Source organism: Neoarius graeffei, chromosome 15, assembly GCF_027579695.1.
Source record: "Neoarius graeffei isolate fNeoGra1 chromosome 15, fNeoGra1.pri, whole genome shotgun sequence".
Classification (NCBI taxonomy): domain Eukaryota; kingdom Metazoa; phylum Chordata; class Actinopteri; order Siluriformes; family Ariidae; genus Neoarius; species Neoarius graeffei.
The window spans coordinates 47,891,612-47,900,153 of record NC_083583.1 but is presented as its reverse complement, the minus strand read 5'-3'; the positions used below and the strand labels follow the sequence as shown (position 1 = coordinate 47,900,153).

The 8,542-nt window shown below is 39.4% G+C and overlaps 1 protein-coding gene across 2 annotated transcripts in view; it reads right to left on the bottom strand.

Moving 5' to 3' along the window:
- Positions 1–5,958: 5,958 nt before the first annotated feature.
- The window catches only part of anos1b (anosmin 1b), an 87,764-nt gene continuing 85,180 nt past the window's right edge, over positions 5,959–8,542 (bottom strand). For both annotated transcript variants that reach the window (XM_060940555.1, XM_060940556.1), the window contains exon 14: positions 5,959–7,184. The gene's annotated coding sequence lies outside the window, so the exon portion shown is untranslated. The remainder of the gene's footprint in view (positions 7,185–8,542) is intronic.

Below are 8,542 nucleotides of genomic sequence, written 5' to 3'. Positions count from 1 at the left end.
GTCCTGTAAGGATTGGAACTACTAGTTTACATATTGTGACCAAGCACACACACATTAAATATCTCATCTCATTATCTGTAGCCGCTTTATCCTGTTCTACAGGGTCGCAGGCAAGCTGGAGCCTATCCCAGCTGACTATGGGCGAAAGGCGGGGTACACCCTGGACAAGTCGCCAGGTCATCACAGGGCTGACACATAGACACAGACAACCATTCACACTCACATTCACACCTACGGGCAATTTAGAGTCACCAGTTAACCTAACCTGCATGTCTTTGGACTGTGGGGGAAACCAGAGCACCCGGAGGAAACCCACGCGGACACGGGGAGAACATGCAAACTCCACACAGAAAGGCCCTCGCCGGCCACAGGGCTCGAACCCAGAACTTTCTTGCTGTGAGGCGACAGCGCTAACCACTACACCACTGTGCCGCCCTAAAAAGGAAATTGTGTATCATTAAGTAGACGTTTTCCAAATCTAAGTCTTGTAATTATCCTTTGTTTGTTTCTGTTTTTGTCAGAATATGTGGTACGTATTGTAATATTTGGTTCAAGTTGGTAGAAGAATCTACCAGTTTGGGGACTATCCCATCTGTCTTGCCATACTGTAAAAATAACATATTTGGTATGTTTTGTGGGTGGCACGGTGGTGTAGTGGTCAGCACTGTCGCCTCACAGCAAGAAGGTCCGGGTTCGAGCCCCGTGGTCGGCGAGGGCCTTTCTGTGTGGAGTTTGCATGTTCTCCCCGTGTCCGCGTGAGTTTCCTCCGGGTGCTCCGGTTTCCCCCACAGTCCAAAGACATGCAGGTTAACTGGTGGCTCTAAATTGACTGTAGGTGTGAATGTGAGTGTGAATGGTTGTCTGTGTCTATGTGTCAGCCCTGTGATGACCTGGCGACTTGTCCAGGGTGTACCCCACCTTTCACCCGTAGTCAGTTGGGATAGGCTCCAGCTTGCCTGCGACCCTGTAGAACAGGATAAAGCAGCTAGAGATAATGGATGGATGGATAATATGTTTTGTGATATCAGAAGTGGTAAAAGGGTAATGAATGTCATAATAGGTTTTATTTACTGATCTTTTGGCCAATTTATCAGCCATTTCATTTCCTTTAATACCCACATGAGCTGGAATCCAACAACAACAAAAAAAAAAACACCTCACCACCCATAAGATAAAGCTGGTACATAAGATATCGGAAATCTAATCATTCCATGTCATTATCTTCCTTTTGAATTTTTTGTAAGACAGACAAGGAATCAGAAAATATCACACTTTGAAAGGGAGGTTCGTCAATAAGAAGTTCCAAAGCCTTTGCAATTGCGAGTAACTCAGCTCTAAAAATAGTACCATTAGACAGGACGTATTTCTCCAGCTTCTTTTATTGTATGCCCTCTTCATAACAGTTTCTTCTATATTCAATTCAATTACAGAAACTTTTCTCATCACTTGGAAATAAAACACTCATTATTCCCAACAATAAAATAATGATTTCAGTAATGTTTATAATGTTGTTTTGGCTTTTGAATGTATTCTAAAACTTCTGTGAGTGCTTTATGCTTTCACCTTGTATGTTCATAAACATGTTTTGTATTCAAGATGCAATAACCTTTCTGTGTATTTGTTTGTGTGCAGCATTCTTCCAACAGTGCAATAATATTCTGTATACAGTAGAATCTGCTGATGTTCATAACAGATGTGTTGTATGACCTGTATTTTGTTTATGTCCTTGTTATCTTATTGTAGGTTCTGTAAGTTACGTGTTCAAATACGAATACCATTTCTGTTTAGAATGAACAGATCATATTTCTAAATGGATACAAATGCAGACACAGTATAATCAAGAGGAGTGTGAGGTTTAACATTAACCTGCAGCACTGAATGGTTTACAGCCTCCTGAGTAACTGCCTGGTCAAATAAATTTGTTGGAAAATATCGTGGACAAGTACAAATAAAAATAATATCTGTGTGAGTGGGATTAAATAAACAGACAGGTACACGTCTATATTTGAGAACAAGTATGACCTCAAGTGATGTAGTTGAGGTTGAGGAACTGTCAGAGCATGAATTCGCACAGTGCTGGCATTTCTCCCCAGTGTTTCCGGGGGCACATTGGTATGGTTCATATTTAATAGACCATGAGATTAAATCTGAATACAGATAGATATATTGAGTATTTCTTGTAGCGCAATAATCGCTCAACTACGGAGTCAAACTCCTTGTACAGTTAGGTTTATAAATATTTGGACAGAGGCAACATTTTTCTAATTTTGGTTCTGTACATTACCACAATGAATTTTGAACAAAACAATTCAGATGCAGTTGAAGTTCAGACTTTCAGCTTTAATTCAGTGGGTTGAACAAAATGATTGCATAAAAATGTGAGGAACTAAAGCATTTTTTAAACACAATCCCTTCATTTCAGGGGCTCAAAAGTAATTGGACAAATTAAATAATTGTGAATAAAATGTTCATTTCTAATACTTGGTTGAAAACCCTTTGCTGACAATGACTGCCTGAAGTCTTGAACTCATGGACATCACCAGACGCTGTGTTTCCTCCTTTTTAATGCTCTGCCAGGCCTTTACTGCAGCGGTTTTCAGTTGCTGTTTGTTTGTGGGCCTTTCTGTCTGAAGTTTAGTCTTTAACAAGTGAAATGCATGCTCAATTGGGTTGAGATCAGGTGACTGACTTGGCCATTCAAGAATATTCCACTTCTTTGCTTTTATAAACTCCTGGGTTGCTTTGGCTTTATGTTTTGGGTCATTGTCCATCTGTATTATGAAACGCAGATTATTATTTGGCTGCATTTGAGCACACAGTATGTCTCTGAATACCTCAGAATTCATCCGACTGCTTCTGTCCTGTGTCACATCATCAATAAACACTAGTGACCCAGTGCCACTGGCAGCCATGCATGCCCAAGCCATCACACTGCCTCCGCCGTGTTTTACAGATGATGTGGTATGCTTTGGATCATGAGCTGTACCACGCCTTCACCATACTTTTTTCTTTCCATCATTCTGGTAGAGGTTGATCTTGGTTTCATCTGTCCAAAGAATGTTCTTCCAGAACTGTGCTGGCTTTTTTAGATGTTTTTTAGCAAAGTCCAATCTAGCCTTTTTATTCTTGAGGCTGATGAGTGGCTCGCACCGTGCAGTGAACCCTCTGTATTTACTTTCATGCAGTCTTCTCTTTATGGTAGATTTGGATATTGATACACCTACCTCCTGGAGAGTGTTGTTCACTTGGTTGGCTGTTGTGAAGGGGTTTCTCTTCACCATGGAAATTATTCTGCGATCATCCACTACTGTTGTCTTCTGTGAGTGTCCAGGTCTTTTTGCATTGATGAGTTCACCAGTGCTTTCTTTCTTTCTTTCTCAGGATGTACCAAACTGTAGATTTTACCACTCCAAATATTGTAGCAATTTCTCGGATGGGTTTTTTCTGTTTTCGCAGCTTAAGGATGGCTTGTTTCACCTGCATGGAGAGCTCCTTTGACCGTATGTTTTCTTCACAGCAAAATCTTCCAAATGCAAGCACCACACCTCAAATCAACTCCAGGCCTTTTATCTGCTTAATTGAGAATGACATAACGAAGGAATTGCCCACAGCTGCCCATGAAATAGCCTTTGAGTCAATTGTCCAATTACTTTTGGTCCCTTTAAAAACAGGGTGGCACATGTTAAGGAGCTGAAACTCCTAAACCCTTCATCCAATGTTAATGTGGATACCCTCAAATGAAAGCTGAAAGTCTGGACTTTATGTCTATGTCCATTATATAACTACAACTTGAATATGTTTCAGTAAACAGGTAAAAAAATACAAAATTTGTGTCAGTGTCCAAATATATATGGACCTAACTGTATACTCCATTGTACTTGGCCAATAAAGCATGATTTTGATTCATAAGCCAAAAGCAATTTGTAACAGAAATAAATCACTTTTTGCTTTAACTCTTTACCCCTTAAAGCAGTTGCTACAGCCACCCTTGTACAGTTGTGCTCAAAATAATAGCAGTGTCTTTAAAAAGGCGAGTAAATGTCAAAATTCTTCAAATAAATTGTATTTTAATGAACACAAATGCATTGGGCATACTGCACATTCTATTTCAAAGCAAGAAAATTGGAAAAAGTAATTACATTTCATAATATTTCACAGAAAGTCAAGAAATGTAATGTTCAAAAAAATAGCAGTGTTGACATCTTTCTTTGGAAACTCAAAAATGTACCATACAAACTAAGAAATTCTTGAAAATTCAACTTTGCTGAGTATCCTAAACTAATATTTTGTTGCATAACCATGGTTTCTGATAACTGCTTCGCATCTGTGGTGCATGGAGTCGACCAACTTCTGGCAACGGTCAACAGGTATTGCAGCCCAGGTCAATTGTACTACGTTCCACAATTCCTCTGCATTTCTTGCTTTTGCCTCATGAACAGCATTTTTTATGTCAGCCCACAAGTTTTCTATGGGATTGAGGTCCGGGGATTGTGCTGGCCACTCCATTAGTTGGATGCTGTTTGTCTGGAACCATGATTTTGCTCGCTTGCTGGTGTGTTTGGGGTCATTGTCTTGTTGAAACACCCACTTCAAAGGCATTTCCTCTTCAGCATATGGCAACATGACTTCTTCCAGTATCCTGATGTACTCAAACTGATCCATGATCCCTGGTATGCGGTAAATAGGACCAACACTGTAGTATGAAAAACATCCCCATATCATGATGCTTGCACCACCATGCTTAACAGTCTTCACTGTGTACTGTGGTTTGAATTCTGTGTTTGCAGGACGTCTGACAAACTGTCTGTGACCCTTAGACCCAAAAAGAACAATCTTACTTTCATCTGTCCACAAAATATTACTCCATTTCTTTTCAGGCCAGTCAATGTGTTCTTTGGCAAATTGTAGCCGCTTCAGCACATGTCTTTTCTTTAACAATGGGACTTTGCGGGGACTTCCTGCTGGTAGATTGGCTTCACATAGATGTCGTCTGATTGTACCAGTACTCACAGGCAAGTTTAGATCTTCTTTGATCCTCCTGGAGCTGATCATTGGCTGAGCCTTTGCCAATTTGGTTATTCTCCGATCCATTCGAGAAGTTGTTTTTCTTTTTCTTCCTCGTCTTGCTGGTTTTGGCTGCCATTTAAAGTGTTTGATATCATTTTAGCTGAACAGCCTATAAGTTTCTGCACTTCTTTGTAGGTTTTCCCCTCTTTTATCCATTTCTTGATTAAAAGCCGCTCTTCATCAGAACAGTGTCTTGAACGACCCATTTTACTTGGTTTTTCAGGACCAATGCAGGACAGCCAGCATATGCAATGTCAGTTGCCTTGATCCTTAAATAAGGACCACCTGTTAACACCTTTTTTTTTCACAAAATCAATGCCCTCCCTAATTGAACTCACCACTGCTATTTTTTTGAACTCACCCCTTTCAGCTAATCATTCAATTTCACAGAATCAGTAGCATGCACGGCAGGCCTGTTGGGTCTGTTGGTTTTCTATACCTTTACTATACCCTCCACAAACTTGCTTGCGGTGTAAAGGTTGAAATTTTAACAAAAACAGTGATTTATCTTGCTACTGTTGAGGGACTGCTATTATTTTGAACATAACTGTATATGTGTATACTGTTCACCCTTAGAACATCTTTACAAGAAAAAAAAGTCTAAAGACAAGGTTTTGTTCATATCAGTTTTCTCCCTCATTATGTTGAAACAATCATAACATACATTTTTGAAAAAAGAGGGCATGACAGAATACAAAAATCACTCAGTTATGTTTCAACATTCACCAACTCACAGGTAGTGTCTGAAAGGTGAGTAATACCTGTGTGAAAACCAATCTTCACATTTTGCATGAAGAATTCATGTCAAATGATGTACATTAAATGACGACTGCAACTTTACAAAGATGCTTTATATAACGTTTAATTATCTTTTCAAAATTCATACATTTTATCATAAATATTCACCTGGGATACCTGTAAAGGGTAAAATACGTATGTAGAGGCAAATTCAGAGTCGTCAAATGTCGTCATTATGGTGCATACACGCCGGCGTCATACTGTATGTCGTCATTATGGGATATACACGAGGTCGTCATATGTCGTCATTAAGGGGTAAAGAGTTAAAGTTTTAAAGGGACCAGTGGCAGTTAAGCTCTGCTATTCAACTGCACTGTTTTTAATCTTCAATCTTGCAGATTCGTAATTATTTTAAAAAAGCACCGATAGGTAAATATTTGTGACTTTCCCAACACACAATTTTTTACGAGAGGAAATCATGAATTTACTTCAACGTTTATTTGTAACAACACTAGTGCAATATTTACAGAAAGTATAACATTTTTGTACAAATGTCTGAACAAAATGAATAAATGATTTCATTACAAATGTCATTTGCAGCATTCATGCAAATATTCATGTGTTGTTAAATCATTCCAAATGCTGTACGTCATTGTTTATAGCACATTTCTTGGTACTAATGATGTAAGCCATGATTAATTTGTGTAATAAATGTAAACCTGATATGGGTTCATTTTGCTGTAATTCAAACAAAGCCTTCAGTTTTATAATTGTAACTTCAACCAGGTGTTTAAGACAACTTGATACCTGGTGTGAAACTATACATATTGAAATGGATTTTTCACTAAATATCAGCACAGAGGTCAGAATAATGGACACCTTCCACTTTTTTTTTTAAGCACATCACAATAAATACTTTAAGATTACAGTAGACTGTAAGTGGACGCTAAAAATGTAAAAATGTTTTTTAAAAAGTTGAAAAATAATTTATAAAAACTATACTTGCACATCACAAAAATGTTTCGGATTCAGAAACAGAAAAGTATTAGTACTAAACATGGAAAAAAAAAAGTAATACATGAACTAACAGGATAACAGTAAAGCAGTACACAACTCTCACTACACACTACATCCATCAGTGCTACACATTTTTACATGATAAAGTACACTTAAATAATATAAGCTTCAAATCTCTCTGAACATTTAACTTACAAAATATTTTTACTGTTACTGAATCTTTTTTTTTCAGACTTTAATTGAAATCTCATCATCATGCAATGTACATAACTGTGGCTCCAAGCATACCGGTGGAGAAAACACACTTTTCTGAAGGGAACTGGAGATCAGATGTTTATGATGATACTTCAGAACTGTACAGCCTGAAAAAAAAAGTTAATATTATCAATTAACAGAGAAACAATCCTATAAATCTGGTAAGGGTGTAATACAATACAGCATAATACCATGATGTCTGTGGCACTGCCTGACTATGTGCCATCGGGGTTTATTCTAAAAAGTGTACATTAAAAAAGTACAACCCCAAAAAAATAAAAAGTTGGGATGGTACATTGAAATTAAAATTAAAACTGAAAACAGTGATTTGTAAATAATCTTTCATCTTTATTGCACAAGACAATACAACATAACATTATTTGATGTTTTACCTCGTGAATTTCATGTTTGTTTTGTTTCTTTTTCAAAATAAAAATTTATTTCAATTTTGATTCTTGCAACGGGCGGCACGGTGGTGTAGTGGTTAGCGCTGTCGCCTCACAGCAAGAAGGTCCTGGGTTCGAGCCCCGGGGCTGGCGAGGGCCTTTCTGTGCGGAGTTTGCATGTTCTCCCCGTGTCCGCGTGGGTTTCCTCCGGGTGCTCCGGTTTCCCCCACAGTCCAAAGACATGCAGGTTAGGTTAACTGGTGACTCTAAATTGACCGTAGGTGTGAATGTGAGTGTGAATGGTTGTCTGTGTCTATGTGTCAGCCCTGTGATGACCTGGCGACTTGTCCAGGGTGTACCCCGCCTTTCGCCCATAGTCAGCTGGGATAGGCTCCAGCTTGCCTGCGACCCTGTAGAAGGATAAAGCGGCTAGAGATAATGAGATGAGATGAGATTCTTGCAACACATTTCAAAAAAATGTTGGGGCAGTAAAGCGTTTACCACTTTGTAATATTGCCATTCCTTCTCACAACACTTCAAAGATATCTAGGACTGAAGACACCAAGTGAAGCGTTTCAGGTGGTATTTTGTCCCAGTCTTCCTGCAAACGGGTCTTAAGGTGTGCAACAGTACGGGGTCGTCATTGTCACATTTTTCGTTTCAAAATTCACCACACATTCTCTGTTGGGGACAGATGGGACAGACACCCTCTCCTTCCGCAGCCACGCCTTTGTAATGTGTGTAGAATGTGGATTTGCATTGTCTTGCTGAAATCTCCCTGGAAAAGATGTCGTCTTGAAGGCAGCACGTGTTGCTCCAAAATCTCAGTGTACTTTTCTACATTAATGCTGCCATCACAGAAGTGCAAGTTACCTTTCCCAAGGGCACTGACACAACCCCATACATGACAGACCCTGGCTTTTGGACTTGTTGCTGGTAACAAGGATGCGTTATCCTAATGGGCTTCATTGGGGCTTTTCCACTACCAACGCGGCTGAGTTGGGCTGAGCCGTGCGGTGCTGAGTTGGGCTGAGTCGAGCTGAGTGGGGCTGTTGGGGTTGCATTTCGACTACAACCGC